This window comes from Pan troglodytes, chromosome 4 (genome assembly GCF_028858775.2).
Source record: "Pan troglodytes isolate AG18354 chromosome 4, NHGRI_mPanTro3-v2.0_pri, whole genome shotgun sequence".
Taxonomy (NCBI): Eukaryota; Metazoa; Chordata; class Mammalia; order Primates; family Hominidae; genus Pan; species Pan troglodytes.
In genome coordinates, this window is record NC_072402.2 from 132,914,111 (window position 1) to 132,938,951 (window position 24,841).

General features: G+C 46.1%; 1 protein-coding gene across 1 annotated transcript in view; it reads left to right on the top strand.

Annotated features, from left to right (window-relative positions):
* The window catches only part of LOC101057750 (uncharacterized), a 131,821-nt gene that overhangs the window by 52,791 nt on the left and 54,189 nt on the right, over nucleotides 1-24,841 (top strand). The gene's annotated exons all lie outside the window — the stretch shown is intronic.

Here is a 24,841-nt window from a genome sequence, read left to right on the forward strand (position 1 = left end):
GCTTAGTTGTAATAGTTTCAGTTGAGGATTAAAATAAGCCTTGGGCCGATGGCTGGTGAGTTGGCTTGGCTGGGTGGGTGAGTGGAAGTGTATGCATACACCTAGGTATATGCCTCAGTGCCAACTCCTGTGTATGTATGTTGCGAGGTGGGGGCGGGGTAGGGCTGGGATTATTATTAGGGTTTTCCTATTTTGACATCTAACCAGTGGCTTTATCAATGAACAATTGTTTTAAAAGTGTTAGTCTGCACAAGTAATATATATTAATATTAGAAAAACTGGGAAAAGTAGAGGTAACCACTGTCAACATTTTGAAGTTTTTTCCCCTATAAATATATGTGTTACTTTTTCTTACAAAATAGTATGATCCATTTTTTTAAACTTGTTCTCTTTGCTTAATAATATATCATGGTGGCCTTTTACCCTGACACCATCATTTGTGATGGTTGCATGGTAGGAATGTTGGCCTGTGGTATGAATATACTATAGTTTTCAAAACCACACTCCTGTATTTGGATATATAGGTTATTTCTGAGTGTTAGGCCTCAGAACTACATTGTAACTAACATCTTTGTTCCAGCATTTTGGTGTACTTTTCTCTAAGAGAAAAGTTTGGAAGTTGAATTTTGGGTTTAAAGGGTGTCTGTGTTTTTTGTTTTGTTTTATTTTATGTTTTTTTTTTTTTTTTTTTTTTTTTTTGAGACAGAGTCTTGCTCTATCGTCCAGGCTGGAGTGCAGTGGCGCGATCTTGGCTCACTGCAACCTCTGCCTCCTGGGTTCAAATGATTCTCATGCCTCAACCTCCCGAGTAGCTGGGATTACAGGTGTGCGTTGCCATGTCCAGCTAATTTTTTTATATTTTAATAGAGACAGGGTTTCACCATATTGTCCAGGCTGGTCTCAAACTCCTGACCTTGTGATCCTCCCACCTCGGCCTCCCAAAGTGCTGGGATTACAGGCGTGAGCCACCATGACTGGCCCAGGTGTCTGTGTTTTTTAAGCTTCTGATACTTTTAGCTAAATTGCCTTCTAGAAAGTTAGTAGTGAGCTAAGTCAGAGGAAAACAATTCCTTTCCCCTTCTGCATATGTTCCCTGGGCCTGCCTTAAGTTTCTAAAGGAACAGGGGAGGGGACCAATGTGTCAAAAAGCCCCTCAGGTTCCTGCCAGATCTCTCAGGTGCTGAATCCATTTTACATATGAGGGATTGAGGCCCAGGGAGGTACAGGGACCAAGTGTATCTGCCTGAGGAGGTCCTGGGAGCCATGGCCTGGCTGAGCCAAAGGCATCATAGGGCATGAGGGAGCCAGCTGCCTGCGCTGGGCCCAGTGACCTGGGAGGCAAAGGAAAGGCCTTGGGCTGGTGGTGAGAAGAGCCAGGCAGCAGGGTGGGAGAGCTCTGGACCTCCAGTCCCTGCTGGCTTCTTCCTCAGGGACAGGGAGCCAGTGCTGTCTGGGTGGGGTGCATGCCAGAGCGGGGAAGTCCGTTTAGAGGTTCCAGTGAGTGCCAGCCTCTCAACCCAGCCCTTCTCCAGCTCCATCCTTCCCCTGTCCTGCCTACCGGGCTCTGGAGTGCATCATGGAGGCAGGGATGGGCTGGCACACAATGAGTTCTTCTCAGAGGCTTGAGCAAGTGCCAAGCCGAGGGGATGGTGGGACTGATACCTAGAGGGACAACAGTCTAGTTGGGCGATGGGATGGAGTCCTTCAGTCCAGAGGTTAGGGAATGGTGTCTGAGAAAGTTTGAGCTGTGGAAATCCTTCTTTCGGGTGGTCCTTATCAAGCAGTAACCATGGGCCAGGGCCTGGCCCAGGAACTGGGGATATAGCCTAGGTGAAGAGGACACACCAGCCTCTGCCCTCAGGTGGTCACAGTTCCATGGGGATGACTGACTGGGACAGGCATTGGTGACTGATGACTGCACTGAGGCTGTGGGCATGCGGAGGAGGGCCGCTTGGGGAAGGCTTCCGGGAGGAAGGCACATCTGGCTTGAGACCTGAAGAAGCAGGGAATGGAGGGTATGGGGGAAAGGGCATGTGGTCATGGCAGAGGGGAGAGCATAGGGAAAGGCCTGGATGTCAGCAGCAGGCTGACGAGTGGCCTCTGGCAGACCTGGTACACTTCTCAGGAAAAGCCAGCTCTGTGAGGGTGCACAGGAGGTGGACCGCCTAGGAGGGAGCCCCCCAGGGCACCAGGCAGGGCAGCGTTGAGGAAGCTGCAGTGTTGGCCCACCTGTGGGTGCTGCCAGTGGCATCATGGAGCTTCTCTCCATGGGCCAGGCATGGCAGGTAGGGCAGGGTCCACGGGAGGTGGTGAGGTGGTGGTCAGGGGAGCCTAACCGCCCTTCTCTTTACTCTGAAACCTACAATCTCGATTCGCTTTGGAATGCATCCCTCAGAAGGCTAGGAAGACCATTTCTCTTGGTTCAGAAGCTCCATGTTCTGCACCTTCCTCCTCCAGTAGGGCCTGAGAGCCTCAGGTGACAGAGAGCCCAAGGCACCCTTGCTATCTGGGGAGACTTCATCTTGGGGGAGGAAGGCAGGTCCCTGCCTAGTGCTGCTTCTCTCACCACCACCAGATCCCTCCCTGGCGCCTCTGGAAAGATGTCCCGACTTCTCACCCAGGCACACAGGCCCTGTGGAGTCAGCCTCATGTCCCACATCTCAGCCTGCACACCCACTACATCCACGGGTCCCGCTGTCTGCCCTCCTCCCCAGGGGACACTGGTGCCCCCACACCTCCACACCTGTGCTTATCTCACTTCCTCTACCCAGGTCCCTGTCTCTTTTATTTAAGTCCTGCTCATCCTCCCAGGTGGCCATAGATCACCACCTCTGAGAAGCCTCCCTAGCTTTCCTAGCTCTCTTAGGCCGAGTGCAGCTCTCCTGGCTCAGGGCACCGCCCTTGGTGCTGGTGGTTGTCACTACCCCACACACTCCCTTGTGTTGGTGCTGGTTCTGCTGGCAAAGGACTGCAGGATGAGGGGCTCCTTCAGCCGGCCTATCCTTCCTTTGTGTGTCCCCATGGGGCCTGGCACCCCGACACTCTGTAGGGGCTCAGGACCCCATTTGCTGAGGTGAGACCACATTTCCTCAAGAAGTGGCAGGAGTCACTCAGTGGGCACGTCTTCACCCCCATGTTCTAGAGTAAAGCAGTGATGCCGCGCGGTGATGCCACTTTCTGAGCATGACATGGTTAGCAGCACAGGCTCAGAAGACAGCAGATCTGGAGGGAGGCCTGGCTCTGGCTCTGACTGTCTGTGTAACCTCAGGCAAGTCATTTAATCTTTCTGAACCTCAGTTTTCTCATCTGTTTAATGGAGACAAAAATCTGCCTTACAGGAGTGTTGAGAGCATGGACAAAGACAAGGGTGTGTCATCCTCCTAGCCCCAGGGCCCCTCATGGCCCAGTCTCTGCACACTCAGGCAGCCAGAAGTAATTAGAAAGCTGTCCCTTTATTGTCTTCTGAAAGAAGGTTGAAGGTTGGGCATCCCTGTCCTGTGCCCCAGCAGCACTCTTGAGCCCTGGCCAGTGCAGGTCTTGGCCACCCACGGCCCTTAGGGTCTCTCCCCACATCCAGCTTTTCCTTTTCTCTTCTCCTGCCCCCTCTCCAGCACTTGATTATGTGGGTGGACCCTGTCTCTCAACTCAGCCCTTCTGCAGCTCCATCCTCCCCTGTCCTGCCTACCAGGCTCTTGAGTGCATCACGGAGGCAGGGATGGGCTGGCATCGAGTTCTCGTTAGAGTGGGTGTGGGGAGGGAAGGATACTTGCACATGGGTGGATGAGTTCTGTTTTAGATGCGCAAGGCCCCAGCCCATCACGAATGCTTGCTGGGAATTCAGTAAGCATTTATGGGCTACCTACTATACGTCAGGCACCATGCTAGGTTTCAATTCCCCAGAAACTCTGTGAGGCAGGCGGTGGTAGCTTCATTTTACAAGTAAGAAAATTAAAGCTCAGAGCGCACACGTTGACTGAGGTTGCACAACTGGTTCGAACATTTGTCACCCCCCATGCATGGTTACTGTCAGCTAGGTGCTGGGCTGTGTGGGGGAGCTCTTTGGGGAGAGAGAGCCCTTTGGAGTCCTGGGTCTGCCCCGGGTCTGGCAGGAAGACCATTTGGATGATGAGAGAACAGACTGGAGGCAGGTGACAGGCAGATCCTAAATGTACAGGATTAAATATTTACATTAGGTAAAGACGAGGGTTAAGTGCCTCAGAGGCAGGCAAAGGGAGAGTGGAGGGAACTGCTGCTGGGGCTTACCTGAAGAGCTTATAGAGAAGGCTGCAGGAGAGGGGACATCTCTGGAGGCTCAGAGGAGCCAGGAGGGGGCTGGGGTGGATGCCGGAGTCAGGCTGGTCTCCTGTGAGGTGTGTGCAAGTGCGTGGTGGCCCGGGAATGTGGGAGCCACATACTTTTGTATAATTAGCTCGGCTCCTCTGCAGTGGTGGCAATTAGCCGTAGGTGGGAGACAGGACTTCCTGTGGCCAAGGCCACTTCTGCACCTGGGGCCGCTTACCTGGGCTCCTGCTGTCCAGGCTTGGGCCCTGCGTGTTTCCGGCAGGGGCAGCCAAGAAGCAAGTGGGGCTGTTGGGACTGCAGGGTCACAGCTTCCACCTCGCAGCAGGAGGAGGGAATTGTCCCAGCCCATCCTGCCGCTCAGCCCTGTTTATATCTTCTCTGGGGCCCTGCTTTTGAGAAGGGCTTTTGCTCCCTCTCCTCACCTGTTGGGGGCTGTTTCTGAGCCTTTCTCACTCTTCCTGGCTGTGGGTAGGACTGGCAGCAACCTAGAGGGGATTAGTTCCCCTGGTGGTCAGTAGACACCTTATACACCTCTTCCCATGGACAGCTCAGTGGCAGGAATATTCTGAGCATTTGGCTTTTGAGGAGCCCCACCTATCCTGCCATAATGAAAAATGTCAAAAATGAGATAATTAATGCTGCCACTTTGTTTCTCTTTAGTGTCCAGGGAATATTACTTTATTCATCTAATGTTATCAGCAATAATAACAATCACTGTCTTTGTGTTTTCTTTTTTTTAACTGGCCCTGCCTGTTTCTCTTCTAAAATTGTGAGATAGTAGATGTGAAAACTTGGAAGCGGGAGTGTAATTATTCCCACTTTGTAGGCAGGAAAAACCACAGGTAGGAGAAGTGAGTTGCTTGCTCAGGGTCACCTGGGGAAGGTGACTGTGGCCTAGGGCCACTGATGTGCCAAGTGCTACCATGCTCAGGCTTTCGCAGCTTAGCTGGGGTGAAGCTGAGGCTGGGAACTGGGCTCTCCCTCCACACCAAGGTGGGTGAGAGCAAGTTGCTGGTAGCTAAGTCACAAGGAGGGATGTCAGTATGGCACCTGCTGCGGTCAGCAGAGGGGCAGCTCAGCCCTGCAGTTGGCTGGGACTCAGTGGTAGTAGGCTTGTGGCACATCCTGGGGATGAGCTGGCTGCTCGCTTTCTTAGCCACTGTCAAGCAGGCTGAGTCCCTGGTTCCCTCATCCTCCACTGTGCACTCCAGAGCTGGAAAATGTTCTAAAAATCCTTGAAGCAATGGCTTCTCCCAACCAGGCACAGCCTGCCACATGAGAAACCCAAAACCCGGGACAGGTGAGTGTGCTGAACACTTGCTGTGAACAGCAGGCATGAGGCCTAAAACCCCCCAGGTTTCACAGGTACGGGAGGATTCGATGAGATCTGTGTGATCAATATGAAGCGTTTGGTATGTGCCTGGCTCACAGTGAGTGTTCACTTGGTGTTAGCAGCCATTATTATTACGTTAGACATGATTACTAACCCATTTATGCCTGAGGTTGCAATTTTTTGAATTTTTGCAATCAGACCTTGGTGGTGACCTTGAGCAGTAGGATATAAATAACTCCCACATGCTCAGTGTTCCAATAATGGAACACTAGGCATAAATGGACTAAAGAAAAAGACAGTGTTCTGTGAGGTAACAGGGGCCTGGCCCAGGAAGAGAGTGCTCCACGAATAGTAGTTGTCATTAGCTATTGGCACTTTGTCTCCTGCATCCCCATCTTCCCAAGGACCGAAACTCCGGTCGATTCTCATTACTTGCACTATTTATGTTCTATAAAGTCCCCACCAACACCGAATTAGCAAATACTAAACCATTGCTCCTAGGGATAATACAAAGTTAGGTTCCTGTGAGCTTCTGGTCACATTTTTGTCAACTGATCAATACATAACCTTGTTTTATGTGTGTTGCTGTTTAAAGCACCTTATTTAATATATGTTGATGATTCAGAAACATCGACTTCATGGCCAGTAGCGTTGTAACTCATGTCTGGAATGGAGCTTATCATCTAACACAGCTTGTCCAACCCGTGGCCTGCAGGCTGCATGAGGCCCAGGACAGCTTTGAATGTGGCCCAATACAAATTCATAAACTTTTTAAAAACATTATGAGATTTTTTTTGACGATTTTTTTTTAGCTCATTAGCTATTGTTAGTGTTAGTGTACTTTATGTGTGGCCCAAGACAATTCTTCTTCCAGTGTGGCCCAGGGAGTCCAAAAGATTGGAAGCCCCTGATCTAACACAACTATTTTCTCTGTAAGGTACATCATGGCCTTCTTGCTCTTAGGAACATTTCACAGAAGTATTCTTTGGGGCTATTTTAAACAGCAAAACCACCAACAAAAAGAACAATAATATAAGAAAAAAGAAAAAACACATAACCCTACACACGGCAGAAAGGACACTTGTTGTCTGGGTGTGGCAGCTCACGCCTGTAATCCCAGCACTTTGGGAGGCCGAGGCAGGAGGATCATTTGAGATCAGGAGTTTGAGATCAGCCTGACCAAACATGGTGAAAAACCATCTCTACTAAAAATAGTAAAAATTAGCTGGCCCTGGTGGTGAACACCTGTAATCTCAGCTTCTCAGGAGGCTGAGGCAACAGAATCCCTTGAACCTGGGAGGCGGGGGTTGCAGTGAGCCAAGATCGTACCACTGCACTCCAGCCTGGGCAACAAAAGCAAACTCCATCTTAAAAAAAAAAAAAAAAAAAGAAAGGACACTTGTTTACAGTATGAGCTGAGACAAGAAGGCAGAGGGTTTAACCTCAGCTGGACACTTGTACATCAGGTGACTCAGGTGTTTCACTACTCTATGCGTGTCTGCAAATGACCATGAAAGCAATCGTTAAGTGTTGATTTTGGAGGTTACGAATAGAATTTAGTGAGCATGGCCTAGCCCAGATGTTTGGAGGTTGTTCAAGGCTGGGAGACAGTGGACAGAGCCATTGAGCCATAGGAAACATGGAGAGCAAGGAAGCCTCCACGTGGTCCCAGAGCCAGCTGCTGGCCCAGCCCTGAGCAAAGGGAGGCTGGGGACTCTGAGGCCCTAGGCTAGACTGGGGCTGAGCCTGAATGGCTTTGTCCATAGTTACCCTGATGGATTTTCCACACGGAGCACTTCAGCTGTTTATGGCAGTGTGTTTATGTGGGTGGGTTGGGGGATATTTTTATTTTTTGGACATATTTTAAACATATACATGAGAAGGAATATACCGTTGCAGGATTTTCATTTTGCGTGCCCTTCTGTATTCTGCCCCCATTGGTTTTGCAGGGCACTGGCAGAAATGGGAACGTCATTTGAATTGGTTGTGTGTGGAGTTAGGAGCCTGAGCATTCATGCAGAGGAAGGGGATGTATATGAATTCCCCAGCAGAGAATCCCCCCAGGCCTGGCTCAAGGGGGAAGGTGAGGAAGGGTGGGAGTAGGGCTGGGGAGGAGAAGAGCAGGACACCCCCAGTCTTCTAGGGCTCTTGGCAGAATTACCTACCCCCCATGAATCTTCTAGAGGCTGACTTTGAGACTTTGGAGGGTCCCTGGTCCCCACCAGTCACCTTAGCATCCAGGTGGTGAGGCCTCCCAGTCACCACACAGCAGAGCTGGTGCGGGGGCCCAGGCCTCTGGGCTGTGGACCTGTGTGCTTTTCACATCAGCACAGTGCCACGGCTGTTCCCTCTCACAGCGGCACTTCCTTTTCCTTCTTTTGTTAGAGACTGCTGTCAGCCCCATGGAGAGGCTAAGAACTTGGGTTTTGGAGTCAGACTGCGCATGTTGGAATCTTGGCTTAGTCGCTTACTGGCTGTTCGACCCAGGACAAGTAACTTCTCTGTGTCTGTTTGCTCGTTTTAAAATAAGAAGGCTGGGCGCGGTGGCTCACAACTGTAATCCCAGCACTTTGGGAGGCTGAGGCGGGTGGATCACCTGAGGTCAGGAGTTTGAGACCAGCCTGGCCAACATAGTGAAACCCCGTCTCTACAAAAATACAGAAATTAGCTGGGCATGATGGTGGGTGCCTGTAATCCCAGCTTCTCTGGAGGCTGGGGCAGGAAACTTGCTTGAACTGGGGAGGCGGAGGTTGCAGTGAGCCAAGATCGCGCCATTGCACTCCAGTCTGGGTGACAGAGCAAGACTCTGTCTCAAAAAAAAAAAAAAAAAAAAAAAAAAAAAAAAAAAGAAGAAGAAGAATACCTATTACTCAGGGTTGCATTGAGGATTTAACCAGTTAATAGTTTAAAACCATTTAGAACAGTCCTGGCACAAAATAAGAGCTATGTGAGTGCTTGTAAAGTAAACAAAATGTATGAAGTTGCCGTGTGATCTAGGGTAAGTTGCCCTTAGCCTCAGTTTATTCATCTAAAAAATGGGATGGATATTGATACCTACCACAAAGGGTGGCTATGACTCAGTATGATGAAGAATGAGCTTACGATGCTTAGCACAAGGTAAGCTTTACAAAACTGTCAATGATTTGTATCATTGATATTATTATTAATTGGCAGCTGTCTCCTGGTTCAATTGGCAGTGTCTTGGCTTGAGTTCAGATGAGGGAGAGAGAAAATGCAAAGCACGAGCCAGGAGTTAGGGAGGCGAGTGGAGACTGCCGAGTCTGCATTCACAGGAGGCCAGAGGTGGCTTTTGGGTTTCCCCCTGGCAAGGACCCAGTCCCCAGACAGGTGGTGGTCTCAGGAATGAGTGGGGACCAGTTCTGTGTCCTCCAGCCACATCCTAGAGGGAATCTACCTTCCCTCTCCCAACAGGAGCCCAAGAAGCTGGTCAACAGTGCTTCCTTGGCAGAGTCTCCTGCCCAGGCGTCTGGGCAGACGTGTGGCCACAGGCTCTGCCAAGCAGGGGGAATGCCATTTGGAAGAAGTGGGTACGTGCAAAAAATTCCCTTCTGAAGTTCCTCTGGAAGTCTCAGGATATGCTTCACAGGAAGCGTCAGCACAATTTTCTAATCAAGTTGAAGTCTGTGGCCCGTAGTTAGAAACAATAAATGAAATGCAATTTGAGCCCACACTTTGCCTGAGTTTCCATTTCTGGAAGTGGGTGTGGATGAGAAGCTGGCCTTTCTGAGGGAAGAACTTGATCCTTGACCCTGACCATTCAGCCCCCAGCCTCACCATCAGCTTGCAGAGGTGGGACCCTAGGACTGTATTTTGGGTAATCATTGCAAATCCTGATTTTGATCTGGCAGGTCAAAGTCCACACTTCTCTGTAAATCAATGCACACCATTAAGCCCACTCTTTGTTTTTTCTCCTTCCAGAGCCTTCTACCTACCATGCTTAGAGTTTAGTCTTGGAGATCATTGTTTAATCAATATTAAACCATTCACGTAGTTTAAGTGTTTACTTATGTGCTTTGAATCATTGCTTGCAGTAAGAACAAGTGATGCCCCTAATCTGCCTTCACTACACTCCCCAATACCCTAATTATGTAATTTAGAAAAGAACATTTCCTGACAGCAGTTTCTCAGTGTGCAGCAACAAATGCCGACTGGGGACGGGACAAAACAACCCTGTAATAGCTAGCACATGGAGCCCGCTGCCTTGGTCCAGGCGGCCCTGGCTTGGGGCAGACGCCCGTCCATTTGGGTTAAGGCTTTCAAATGATGGCATATTAGTGCCAGTAGACGTAATTCCACATGAAAGGAGCTGAAGCTAATAGCCCATCTCCAGTCTCTCTTAGTTTGTGGAATAGGCCCTCATTGCAAATTATTACTGACCCAGACAGTCAGGAACAGATATCTCACCCAGCCGGGGAGACTGACGCAGCCAAAGACGTATGCAAGAGGCCAAGGTTTAGACTAAACTCTGCTTTATGTCCTTGCCAACCCCCACCTCTACAGTCCAGGGGCAAGGCCTGAGTGTCCCCAATACATCCTTATTCCTTTTGGGGGCAGTTTGGAGGCTAGTGTGCCTTTTCATTCAAGCAAAGTAGGTATTTGAGGGGCTATGGGGTATCATGTTGTGTGAGGGGGGCAGAATCCATGGCTTTAGATTATATTAGTTTAAGTACCATCTAATGAGGGTGGTGGTTGTGGGGGATAAGGACCCCAAATGCCTTTCTCCTCACCAGCCTGCTGGTGTCAGTGACTCGTATCTCAAGGCTGCTGCCCTGTGAGCAGAGCCCAGCTTGGCCTTCTCTGGCCAAGTGAGGCCTAAATGCTCACTGTGACCCAAGCTGCTTCCATAACAGGAATGAAAATCTACCTTTCCTGCTTCCCCTTCCCCCATGAGTGGTCCAACAAATATTCCGTTGCTATAGAAACCCAGCGGAAGGCTGAGTGGGCTCACCTGTCTCAGCAGGGTGGTCAGTCAGCATTTGGGCATGGGTGCACAGCCGCTTCTCCCAGGCAGAGCCCAGCAGCTGTGGGCTGGTGTTGCTATGCAGACTGCCAGCTGCCTAAGGCCCCAGGCTCTTGAAAGTCCCAGAAGATGGGTAGGGGATGAGGGAGAAGCAAAGTGAGCTGAGGAAATTTAAATTTGGCTGTGAATCTTAAACCAATGCTTTAGCCTTTCTGGAAGCACCAGTTGCTATGGTGATGGAAGCGGTGCCAATTGCAAGAGTTGTTTTTGTGGTTAGAGTGCCTGTCTTAGACAAAGGCAGGGAGGCCAACTGAAGCAGCTTCAGTCCTCACTCCCTTCTAAGGATTGAACGTTGTCAAGCCCTGGCTCAGGAGGAGGGGTGACAGCCTTTCAGAATGGCCATCTTGCCCTAGCAGTTATTCTAGGGGTCTAGGGTCCCAGAAGGGAGTGGTCACCAGACATTCCAAGAGAGAACCCACAAGTAGGCTTACCAACAGAGAAAGGGCTAGTCAGTGATGGCAGATTTTGGAGCTGAAAATTTCTTTCTCGAGGCAAACTCACAATACAGTGTTCTTTATGGAGCCTTCTGCCACCCAGAGTCTGGTCACCTGCCCTTAGGGGTCTGCTCCTTCAGGCCACATTTTGACTTAGGCCTCAAATATCAGATCCCCTGAAACATTTCCTAAGTGACGGAATGGAGGCCTTTTCTGTAGCCGAGGTGCTTGTGTAGCTCGTTAACTCTCAAAGTGTTTTACAAATATTTATTCACCTTAGGTCATTTGCAAACCTAACCCCTGTCATCCCACCCCAAGGTTGTCCCCTCCAGCCTAGTTGCCCAAAATGAAGTCAGAAGCCTTGGACTAAGAATTCCACGTTGGCTGATTTTGAAAAGCTTGCCTGAACGGTTTATTTCTCTAGTCTGTTCTTCTTAGAGTTCCAGAACGTGTCAGGACTTCCCAGTCCAGACATGCAAAGCCCTTTGCCCTCCCTGCCAGAGGTGAGAGTATTTTATTTATGAATTCATTTTAAATTACTTTCAAAATCACTTTTAATCAAATTAAGACGCTCCCTCTGGGATTCTGTCAAAGCATCAGAATAAGAGGGCATTGGCTTGGAGCAAGGTATTTTAGGACAGGTAACCAGTTCCCATTGACTTGCTTTCCTGGCTGACATGGACAGGTAGAGAAAGCCTATGTCATTTTGCTCTCTGAGATCCCTGAAGTGTATTTATTTCCTTGTAAGGAGGAAGGTCCCTGGGAATTGGAGGCCTGGATCCCTCCCAGGGGTGAACTCTGCGTGCCGAATGTTGGTGATATTTCTCCCAAGACTCACCCAGATGATTGCTGGGCTCCTGCCCCTCCCCATCTTCCCAGCAACCCACCACCCTGAATTGATTGGGTTTACTGGCCTCAAAGTGGCCAAACCTGAATTTGCCTCAGCTTCTGGTCAGAACTTCTGACTAATGAAGGCTGACCCCTGGTGAATTTTCAGAAGCCATGACTTGCCTGCACCGAGCCTATTCTGCTGATAAGATAGGCTTTTGTGCAGAGCAGGCAAGAGGGTAGCAGCTTCAATAAGGTCCATATCAAGGTGATACTAATCCTTCGGCTGGCTAATGTTTGCCAAATAAATAGCCTCATTAGGAAGGGCTATAAAAGCCCGATAAGATTCTTCTAATTATCCCCCAAAGCACAAATACTTGGGGTTTCAGTTTAGCATAATAGGAGACGTGGAGAAAAGAGGGAACAATGTGTGTAAGTGAATATTTTCAACACCGGCCTCACCGCCGCTAACAGCGGCACATCTAGCATTTCATATTTTGCTTTGCCAGAGCAGCAAATTGCTGAACAGAAGGGAAAAAAAGACAATTACATATTTTAGGTTACTATTTCACCTTTGCAAATCAATATACAAGCCATTAAAAGTACATTTTTCCATGAATGATAAGTGTAATTACCTCTTCTTGCCATAAAAACTTGTCCTTATTAAATGTAAATATTTAAAAATGATTGAAATATACTTGAAGGGCGCTTTATAGCTTGATTTTATATGCTGACATCTGGGTTGCCTTTCCTAAAACACTCTATTTCTTGGAGAGTTATTAAATTAGTATTTTGAAAGGACTAACACTAGACTTGTTCCTTGTTTCCATTTTAATTTCGTACATATTTAGATTTACCAGGAATTCGGAGAGGGTTTATGTTTAGCTAATGCATCATTATGTTTGCGGGGCTTGCACACACGTAGAAGCCATGATATTGTTTGCAGAGGGAATCTTTCAAGAATTGGTAACTGCATCTCCACATTTATTTTGTACCCTTGCAAAGTATAAAAATTGAGATTCCAAGATTTCTGGCTGTAAATGTTTAATTTTCCAATTCTTCTTTTGAGCAAGGAAGATTGTTTTAAATATTTACTTAGCTTTTAATTGCACATCATTTCAGATAGCGAATGCCGATCAGTTTTATTGTAGCTCTGTCGGAGGTTATTTAACTCTTAGAAAGATGTACACTGTGATACTTTTTTCAGCTTCACTCTTTGGAAGAGATTTTTTTTTCTTTAAACATTCTTATTTTTAGTTGCTGCACTCTACCTCTATTTTTGGTAAGGTAAGACTGTTCAATTCAATACTTTGAGAGAATTTCAGACAATGATAGAAAATCTAATATTTGAAAATATAAGCTTCACTAACATACCTAATTCCAGATGGCAAAAAGACCTTGCCCAAAAATGTGAAAGAATTCAGTATGAGTGGCTCAAATATTTTTTCATGATAAACAAATATTTCTGGGATGGATGTGTTTCTGAGCTCTGCATAGGAAAGCAGCCATCCATGCAAGCCGCGCTGGGCTACCCTTCAAACCCTCTTTACTCTTTTCCTTTCACTATGTTAAATCCTTGAGATGTGTAAAGATGTTATGATAGGCAGTGGGTCAAGTAATCTGCACATGTAGCTTTTTATAAATTTTTCTTTGCAGAGGAAAATTTTTCTTCAAATAAACCCCCCCAAATAAATGGTTTGTAAAAACAAAAGTCTATTTGTTTTGAAATTGCACACAAGAAACCATGTTATAACAATATCTTTGAGTTCCGCCTGAGAAAAGAAATTTACCTATAGTCAGCGATTTCCTTCATGATAAGCCTTTAAAAAATAAAGTTGCCTCTTGGGAGAAAATAAACATAGCGAAGTGGAGATATTTATAATGAGGTGCCTTTATTCACTTGTCCAGTGGAACTGTTTAACTGTTGTTTTATCTCTCCTCTCTTTCTTTCTTTATAATTATGTTCATGCAAATTCCTGAACCTTAAGCATTTTAGAAATGTGTTATCTTAAATTACACAGATACTTCTTGAATGTGCAAATGTGCCATTTTTTCCCCCACTTGAAGTAGAAACTGTAAACAAGTCTTGAAATTTTTTTTTGCCCAAACTCGTGGCAAAATGTCTGGGGTTTGGGGCTATTTTCACAGTGCCACTGAAGGTGAGCAAACGAATGGGAACATGCGCCGATCACCAGTCAGTGACTTGGGAATTTTTGAGGAGGCATATTTTCTTACGTTAATGCTTTTGTAGATTCCATCGATGTTCAGACATCAAAGGGCATGCAATTAATAATGGGCATCTGGAGGGCCGATCACATGTTTCCGATGTTAAAGTGGTGAACGACAGGAAAATCGGCCACGGTCAGGTATTAGCTGTAATCATTTTTAACCAACAACGAAGGCTTCTCTTTTGTGCCTCTGCTGTCAGAAACGCAAGCCTTCCCATACAAAAGGGTCCCATAGATGCTTTTCTGCTAGTGAATGAGTGAGTGATAAATGATTTGTAGACCTACGTCTCAGTGTTGATTCAAATAACCTTAATTTCTCCAATAAACTCAAACCCAATTTTGTGTGAAACCCCACATGGACACAAGGCAACAGACAGTTGTATTATTTAAATCTTTAGTTAATTCTTACAGGTTTGCTCCTTTATTTGTCTGTATTTTTAAAAAAAATAAACGAATATTTTCTAGTACTAGAATAAGATTGCTTCAACCAAAGGTGACCTTATGAGTTATTTATTTCCTGTCTTTTATAGTAGCCTGTTTATCTTTTCCAAAGTGATGTATGTTACCCAATTCCAAGTAATATAAGATATGCAGGTAAGACTGTGTTAAAGCTCAACAAAAATGTTCTAGAGAAATACAGTGCTTTGGGCTCTAAACACTCCAGCAGGTATAGAAACCTGCAACTCTTTAAAAATAATTCTCATTTGAGTAGGTCACAGATAATAAAGGAACACTTGTTTCTGGGAAATTAAAAAAATGACATGAGGGGAAAATATTTATTTGCTTTCTACATTGGTCAAATGACTAGTGGATATTAAAAACCTGTAAAATAGACAGATGCAACCAATTCTCTTTCATTAACAAATATTGCAATTTCACAATAAAGTAAATGCATTAAAAAATGTCTACACTTCTGAGAAGCTGAAATGGTCAGAACTTGAGCTTGCTTTAAATGTTTAAAGACATTCTAATCAGTTGGGGGAAAATTATTATTTTAAGTCTTTAAAGAACTAACTTGAATTTTAAAGCCTCCTTTGGCTGTTCAGGTAGCAAAAACTCTGATCAACTCTGTGTACATTTCTGTACATTTGCCTCTTGACTCAATCTGCCCGGTCACCAGCTTTGTTTTCTTTCTAAGTATAAGCCGTATGTATCGGCAGCACATTTTAAAGTTAATTTGAAGCAGGGTCTATATTGCCGTCAGCAAATATGTTATAAGCTTATTATTTAATAGTGATTCCGGGGTAAGGCCATCATCTCCTTCCTAAATCCAAATATAAAAGTTGAAATCGTATTTGTTAAAACTGTCATGTTGAATTTGTGGCCCAGATTGTTTTCCCGAGGCCTGCTGGGCCAGAGCTCCAATGCCGCTCCCAGCTGCAGACACCCCAGCCCAGGAAAGCTGCTCGCGGCTGAGTCGCTGAGCCGCTCAAACCGCCTGCTTCCCCCAAACAGAGCCACGGCCCAGCCGGCTCGCTCATGGCTTTTCCACATTGTAAAATCATTTGATTTATTTGTTTGGTTTGGTTTGGTTTTTAGAAGCGCTGCAGAAATTATTTCCTACTGGCAGAGAGGGCACTTGGTGTTACACTACATTAGTTTCACATCATTAGTTTAGGGTTCTCAAACTTAAAATGGTAAAGTATATGGGAGGCTTCTAGAGACCTCAGTTCTGACCAGAGCAGAACAAATTAAACCTGATGGATTCCTTTCGCTGTCTGTGTAGTGTGGGGCAATGCAGAACAAAGTGCTGTGGCGTTGCGGAAGGGGTTCCCTCTGGCAGTTTTGGAATTTGGTGGTAGGAAATGTTAGTTATTTATAAAAAGGAAAAATTCCTCTGTTACCATTCTGGTTTTCACAAAAACCGTAATTTTATCATCACTGCTTATAGCAAGAAGCCAACAAGGGGTGCCGATGACGGCCACGACCCCGTATCTCTGGGCTGTCTCTCTCACCTCCATCGGCCACTGCCTGCTTGCTCTTTAGGAGCAAAGGACATGATTTAGAAGTAATTCAAAACCCCACCGCGGGACCCAGGACAGCCCAGATGGTCTGGCCCTGGCCTGGGGTCTGCGGGGGTGGGGGTGCCAGCCCCGGGGGTGGAGTCGAGGTCGGCTCCCGGCCAGGTCCCGCGACGGGTCTGCACGCAGCCAGGGAGGCCTGAGGGGGCAGCTGCGGGGCTGGCGGCCAGGAGCTGCTTGGCGGCTTGCGGCGCAAAGTAGAGGCCCCGCTAGCTCGCTCCCGCACGCCGTTCTGCGCCTTCTCTTCCTGGCCCCGGCGGGCTCTGTCTTCCCCCGTGGGTCGCAGCGAGAGGGAGACCTCGGCCTCTGCCGCTGCAGCCTGAGACCCAGCCGCGGGCCTCAGGTGCGCGCTCCCCGAAGCTCTCCTGCCACCTGTTGGCCGCCGGTGGTGCTGACGCTACGGGGAGAAGCCGCGCTTCAGTGGCTTTCCTGGAATTCATGACTTGTGCGCTCCACGTCCTGGGCTGACCGACCTGCTGAGGGTATCTCTGAGAGCAGGAGCCAGGCCGTCCCGGGCTCTCCTGCGACAGTGCGGTGGGAGAGCCTTAGCGGGAGCCAGGCTGCGCCATGGCTTCCTCTGGACAGTTCTGCTGGCGTGCCCTGCTTGGCGGGGTACAGTGGGGCAAGCGGGCTATAAACCCGCTTGTTCAGCTTGGGAGCAGGCTCTACTTCCCAAGAGCAGCACAGGGGCTTCCGCCGGAAGTCAGGAAGAAGGTTTGAGGAGCTTCAGATCCAAGGACGGTGCCATGCCTTTTCGTTGGAAGTCATGGACCACCCTCAAATATCATGGATTAGCCATTCTGTTCCCAGGGGCTGGGTTCCTAGGTATCCACCACAAACAGGCTTGAATCTACCCACACAAACAACCCTATCAGGAAGTCTCCAGCAAAGTGGGGCTCTTGGTGGCTGTTTTGGGTTTTGGGTAGAAGGTAGTATAGCAGCTATATTTCTAAACCATGGGGGCAAAACTAGATATCTATGTCCTGAGGGGACTGAGTTTTGTGAATGGATTTGGCCTGTGAGGATGTCACATGGGGCTCAGTAGCACTGAGGGGAGAGGCTGTGTGTGGTGATACTCTCATTCCTGTCTTGGGGAAGGGGGCCTGGAGCCATGACTTTCCCCTAGGCCTTTTCAGAAGGGGCTGGGAATCACAGTAGATGTTTGTCAATGGAGGAGCCTTGGCCCCATTTCAGACGCAATGTTTTCTCGTTCTGTGGTGGTTTTATACACAAAGGCTGCGTCCTGCTTGGCCACGCCTGCCTGCAGCATGTGCAAGTGTGATACTGGCGTCTGGGTGCAGCAGGGCATCCATGCTCCATGCTGCGCGTCTAGCATGGCTGGACTGCCCTTGCACCCTCATTTTACCAGCACAGGTCAAGCAGTTCCCATGGGGCCTTCAGCTGGTAGCAGCAGGACCCATGGGTATCTAACCCAGACACCATCTCTCTCCCCTATAGAGGGAGTTGGCTGTCAAAGCCCAAGGATGTCTGTTTTTAGGTGATTGTCTCCTGGCTTATCTGAGGCCAAAATGTTCTTACCTCCTGGTCTCTGAGATCATAGAAAGAGACTCTGGTATTTGGCCAAATGGCTGCTCAGAACCTAGTCCTGAAAAGTTATTTTCTTAGTCAAGGGGCTCATGCAAGCCCTGGACTAGGGGTGATTTAGTTGTGTTTTTTCAGCTCACCTCATAATTTAATGTAGAAAAAATTATTTGGCATGTTTTCTCCTGGGTGCCGACTGCCTTTAGAGCCGTTCTGTACGGAGAAATGCCCCGTAGTCAGAAATCTTCTTGTTACGCCAGGTCTGCGCATTCAGGGACTGCGAGTGGCTCACTGAAATCTCTGAGGCTGGCCAGCCAAGGAGGGAGAGGAATCCTACCTACCCTGGACTTACATTTTTATGGAGAAGAAGGAATGTTAGGAAAGTCAGTAAACTTTTAGTCCCTCCTGGCCCCATGAACATGAATAGAAGAAGAAGAAAAACCCTAGCCGACTGGTTATTTACCCCGAGTACAAAAGCAGCCCCCCTCCCATCATCTCCCTTTTATTTCCAGCCACTCTGACAGAAATGCATTACTGGCTGAATACACCTTCCCACAATGCCATCCATCACACAGGTATTGGGGGACCAAAGGTAAGATGAACTTTAAACACACCTGGCACAGCTGGCTCCCACCTTTGTGCTTGGAGTGGCTGCCAGCCAGCTGGCTGCCCTGTCCCCCTTCTCAGGCTCTCCAGAGGAATCCCAGCAGACTGACTTCTTTTTGTGGCCACATATTATTCTAAAATCAGGCTATGCAACTGCCTTGGGAGAGTCTGGGCAACCTCTCTGGTAAGTAGCCCTCTCAGCCCCGTAGGGCTCCGAAGAGCTTAAAGCTGCTCAGTCATGAGAATTTTCCATGGGAGGAAAGATTCTCTGGGGTCCTCCACTCTCTCACCTTCAGAAGCAAATAGAACAGGTCTTCCAAGGCCCCCGAGTGATTCCGCCCGGCATGTTGCTGATGCTGTCCCTCTAGTCCTTGTGGATTCTTTGGAAGAGAAGGTGGGTGATTGAGCCGTGGACCGCTTCTCCAGTTTTATGCATCTGGAACTGAGAGACTTTCACAGAATTGTAGCAAATAAAGAGAGAAAGTACTTTATTGGCAGTTATTCTTTACATCACTAAACTCCTGTCTCTCACCCCAGGCAGCTTTAAGATGCAGCTCAGCTCTCGACCTTGCCTATGACTGGGTAGGAAATTACCCTGTCTGGAGGGAGAATGACTCCTGAGTCATTCTCAGTCTTCCTCCCCAGCTGCTGTGAGTTCATTTGTTTTAACTTTCCCTCTCCCAAGATAACATATTCCAGGGGCCAGTGAAAAGAAAATGTGGTGTTGGAAGGTCTTTTAAGTGGGAACATTCTTGGTTGTGAGGCTGAGCTGTTCAGGAAGACCTTGATGCTTTCCTGGTTCACAAAGCCGAGAGGTGATGAGGCTATAGTGGCACTTTGGATTTGGGGGTGATAAGACTGTTTTTTGTAAAACACTGGAATTCTCCGTGATTATCAGTTGGGGAATTCATCATGGTATTTATCTGGAGAGGAAGGAAGGCAAAATGGACTTCACAACAGTCAATTGGGTCACTCGTCAAGCAATCACTTAGCGTGTGCTCTGACCATTGAGTGTCATTGCTATTAGCCACTTAATCCCCACAAGAGGCCATGCTCTAGGTCACCCTCATTTTAGAGATAAAGTTCAGCCCTGCTTTTCTTCTCTGCCTGATCTCAGCATAGACAGCTGAGCGTTGCTTTGACTCCAGCAAGCAGAACACCACTCTCAGAGCCCTTGTTATTAGCTTGAATTGAAATTGCATCTTGACCTCAAATGAGATTCAAGAGCATAGGAACAAATACTTTTAGAAGAACTAAAGGAGACGATAAAACTGTCATCGCATATGTCAGGCCTTTCTCCTTGGATTTCCATGTCCCTGTTTCTCTCTCCCTCTCCTCTGGATGTCCTACTGGAATCTTGTAGTATTCACCTGGCTATGAGGGAGAACATTGTGAAATTCCAGAATTGCCGCAGCAACTTGAAGGCTTTGATAATGTGGACTCCTTACTTGGTCTGTCCTGTCTTCTGCCATTGCAATCTGATGGAGCTGTGGGCGTCCTGATGCCAGATATAATCCAACCAAATAAATCTCTAAGAACATAAAATAAAAGCTATCTCACAGTTTCCTTTTGTTTCCTGCACAAAAGCTATTCTCAGTATATGAATGGTGTCAGATGCAATAATCCAGAATAAATCTCCAAGAAGAAAAAAATGCATTTCAACGTGAATGATCACTCATTTCCCATCCCCCCCACCATTTTTATATTGGGTGAGTCACTGGGGTGGCTGCCGACAGCTCCTGTGGGCCGGCCAGAATTGGGAGGATGATTACAGGGGCTTGCTACGGCCTGGGGTTGCTGCCAGATCTACACAGGTCATTGAGCTCCAGCTGGGGAGAGTTTTGGGTTTTGGCCCTCTGGGCCATGTCCATCCTGGCAGAGGGTCAGAAGAAGACCACACCCCTTGATTCTAGGCTTCCATAATGGCCTTGTCTTCTCCAGGGGATCCTACAGGTATGTTCTTGCCAAGTATATCCACTGTAGAAGGCTGGAAACACTTAAGTCATATATGCTCTTTGGGCAGATTAAACTTGATGATTCTGGGGCTGCCCTCTTCAGGGCCCGGCTGGTTGCCCTTCTTGGAATGCCTGCATATTCACTGGGGAAGGGCAGTGTGACATAGCTGTGGGGGAAGAATATGCTGGGGCATTTGCCAAGTCTAGATTTCAAAAGGCCCTTTCAGAATTGGAAGACTTTTGCCTTGAATGGTTAGTCTTAACTCTATTATTTACCCTAGTCTGCTGTTTACATTGCAAATTTTTCCTATCAGCATAAGATCCGGGCAATGATCACATATTGTTTCTTTTTTTTTTTTTTTTCAACTTTTAGATTCAGAGGGTACATGTATAGGTTTGTTACTTGGGCATATTGCATGATGCTGAGGTTTGGAGAACGAATGATCCCATCACCCAGCATAGTACCACATAGTTAGTTTTTGTTTTGTTTTGTTTGAGACAGTCTTGCTCTGCTGCCCAGGCTGGAGTGCAGTGGTGCGATCTTGGCTCACTGCAACCTCCATCTCCCAGGTTCAAGCGATTCTCCTGCCTCAGCCTCCTGAGTAGCTGGGATTACAGGCATGCGCCACCATGCCTGGCTAATTTTGGTATTTTTAGAAGAGATGGGGTTTCACCATGTTGGTCAGGCTGGTCTCGAATTCCTGACCTTGTGATCCACCTGCCTCGGCCTCCCAGAGTGCTGGGATTACAGGCATGAGCCACCGCGCCTGGCCTTTAGTTTTTTAATCCTTGCCTCCTGCCCCATCAGTGCCCAGTGTCTATTGTTGCTATCTTTATGTCCATGAATACCCAATGTTTAGCTCCCTCTTATAAGTGAGAACATGTGGTATTTGGTTTTCTGTCGCTGTGTAAGTTTGCTTAAGAGAATGGCCTCCAGCTGCATTCATGTTGCTGCAAAGGACATGATTTCATTCTTTTTTATGACTGCATAGTATTTCATGGTGTATATGTACCATGTTTTCTTTAGTCTACCATTGATGGGCATGTAGGTTGATTCCATGTCTTTGTTATTGTGAATAGTGCTGTGATGAACCTATGAGTGCATGTGTCTTTTTAGTAGAACAATTTGTTTTCTTTTGGATATACACCCAGTAACGGGATTGCTGGATGGAATGGTAGCTCTGTTTTAAGTTCTTTGAGAAATCACCAAACTACTTTCCACAGTGGCTGAAGTAATTGACATTCTGATCAACAGTGTGTAAGTGTTCCCCTTTCTCTGCAGCAGTGCCAACATCTGTTGTTTTTTGACTTTTTAGTAATAGCCATTCTCACTGGTGTGAGATGGTACCTCATTGTGGTTTTGATTTGCATTTCTCTGATAATGATGTGGAGCATTTTTTCATGTTTGTTGGTCACCTGTATGTCTTCTTTTGAGAAATACCTGTTCACGTCTTTTGCCCATTTTAAAAAATGAGATTGTCTGTTTTTTGCTTGTTCAATGTTTCAGTTCCTTGTAGATCTTAGTTCCTTGTAGATCTGTTGTCAGATACATAGTTTTTGAATATTTTCTCCCATTTTGTAGGTTGTCTGTTTACTCTGTTGATCGTTTCTTTTGCTATGAAGAAACTCTTTAGTTTAATTAGGTCCCACTAGTTTAATTTTTGTTTTCATTGCAATTACTTTTGGGAACTTAGCCAAAAATATTTGCCAAGGCCAATGGGTAGGGCCTTGCCAAAAACCTAGGGTATTTTGTAGGTTTTCTTCTAGGATTTTTACATCTGAGGTCTTACATTTAAATATTTAATCCATCTTGAGTTAATTTTTGTATACATTGAAAGATAGGGATCCAGTTTTATTCTTCTGTATGTGGCTAAAGCTATACCAGCATCCTTCATTGAATAGGGAGTCCTTTCCGCATTGCTTATTTTTGTCAACTTTGTTGAAGATTAGATAGCTATATGTCTGTGGCTTTAATTTTGAGTTTTCTGTTCTGTTCTGTTTGCTATGTGTTTGTTTTTATACCAAACCATGCTGTTTTGGTTACTGTAGCCTTTCAGTGTAGTTTGAAGTTGGGTAATGTGATGCCTCTGGCTTTGTTCTTTTTGCTTAGGATTGCTTTGGCTATTCACAATCTTTTGGTTCCATATGAATTTTAGAATAGTTTTATTCCAATTCTGTGAATAATGTTGGTAGTTCGATAGTAATCACATTGAATCTATAGATTGCTTTGGGCAGTATGGTCATTTTAACAATATCAATTCTTCCAATCTGAGCGTGGAATGTTTTTCCATTTGTGTCATCTATGATTTCATTTAGCAGTGTTTTGTAGTTTTCCTTGTAGAGATCTTTCGCCTCCTTGGTTAGATGTATTCTTAGGTATTTTTATTTTTTGATGGCTACTGCAAATGGGATTGTGTTCTTGATTTGTTTCTCAGCTTGAATATTATTGATATATAGAAATGCTACTGATTTTTGTACATTGATTTTGTATCCTGAAACTTTACTGAAGTTATCAATTCCAGGAGCCTTTTGGTGGAGTCTTTAGGGTTTTCTAGGTATAGAATCGTTGTGAAGAGTTAGTTTGACTTCTTTTCCTATTTGGATGCCTTTTATTTCTTTCTCTTGCCTGATTGCTCTTGCCGGCACTTCCAGTACTATGTGGAATAGGGGTGGTGAGAGTAGGCATCCTTGTCTTGTTCTAGTCCTCAAGGGGAATGCTTCCGGTTTTTGCCCATTCCGCATGATTTTGGCTGTGGATTGGTCATAAATGGCTGTTACTATTTTGAGGTATGTTCCTTCAATGCCTAGTTTCTTGAGGGTTTTTATCATGGAGGAATGTGGATTTTATGGAAAGCTTTTTCCATGTCTGTTAAGATGATCATATGGTTTTTGTTTTTAATTCTGTTTATGTGGTGAATCACATTGACTGATTTGCATATGTTGAACCAACCTTGCATCTCAGGAGTGAAGCCTATTTGATCATGGTGAATTAACTTTTTGATGTGCTGTGGAATTTGGTTTGCTAGTACTTTGTTGAGAACATATTGCGTTTATGGTCACACATTGTCAGGTCTCTTTAACCTTTCATCTGGAGTGGTTATTCAGCCTATGTCTTTTATGACATTGATGTTTTCTTGAAGACCAGGTCAGGATGTAGAATATTCCAATTCAGTTTAGGTTTGTCAGATGACTGTCTGCTTCTCATTGGTGATGTTAACTTTGATTTCCTGGCCAAAATCTTGTCTGGTTACTGCACTGTATAGTTACCATTTTCCCTTATAACTAATAATCCATCTGTGGGAAGACACTTTGAAGTGCAAATATTCTGCTCCTCCTCAAAATCTACACCCCACCCCTCCTGCTGAATTTAGTGTCTGTTGATGAGTCCTGCCTCAGCCAGTCTTTACTGCATGGTCAGAACATGGTGATTTTCCAGTGCTGTTACTTTCTGCATATTTCCCGCTTAGTGTTCTTCTCTGATTTTGAGCTTTCCTGCTTTCCCTCTCTCCTTTCTTCTTTTCTCCTCCTCTTCTGCTGCTGCTGCTGCTTTATCACTATAGCCTCATTGATTCCTGTTTTATTTAATGGGCTCAAATATATTATTGTCATTATTTGTTTTGTGCTCAAATTGTCCTAGGTTTAGCCAGTGAGATCTCCTTCAGGCTTGTCTCCTGTCTGCTTTTCACGTGCCACCATCATTACTTTCAATACTTCTTTATTTTCTGGCATAAACAAGATGTTCCAGGCTTACCTTTTACCTTCCCTGACCTAGTCCTGGCATCAGCTGTTTTGCTAAGGAACTCTGGTTCCTTTAAGTGGGGAATGGTATTTAAAAACCAAGATCTAGGCACTGACTATGCCTAACACTACTGGAGTGTCATTGTCTCCAGGCTCCTTCAAATCTAGGATAGATATGTACACACATACACATATATCCCCTATCCATCCCAGCTGTGAAATATACAAGTATGTATGCATACACATACACATTCAGAGTTACACATACATATTTGAAAATGTATGTGTGTCTGTGTCTCTTTGTGTATGTATATATGTGTCATGAGTGTCCCTACTCCCATATTTGGATCTCCCCTATGTTTAGAACTCTGACTTCCAGCATTATTTCACATTTACTCAGTCTCAATCCTATACTGTATATAGAAGATTGTTTCAAAATTGGTACACCCATACTGCTGTGAGAAACAAGTCTAAGTGAAAGAGTTCACAATTAGTTTGCAGTTCTTTTTCTTCTATGCTGAGGACATATAGTCAATATACTTTGTTCAACAATTACTAGGATTAGTGCTTTCCCGCATCAGTGTGGTTCTGAATTTGGGTTCATCAGCGGTTTTCTTAGGATTTATTTGCAATACAGTTTGGCTCGTTTGCTTTCAATTTGGTTTTTGTTCCCCCTCATCCTTGTTTTTTGATTCTGTAGTTTATGAATATGCTTCCAAAATTAAATGTTATACAAAAAAAATACCGAGAAAAGTGTCACTTCTGTATCCCTTTCACTCTGTCTCCTCCGCCATTCCCCAGAAGGTAAACAAT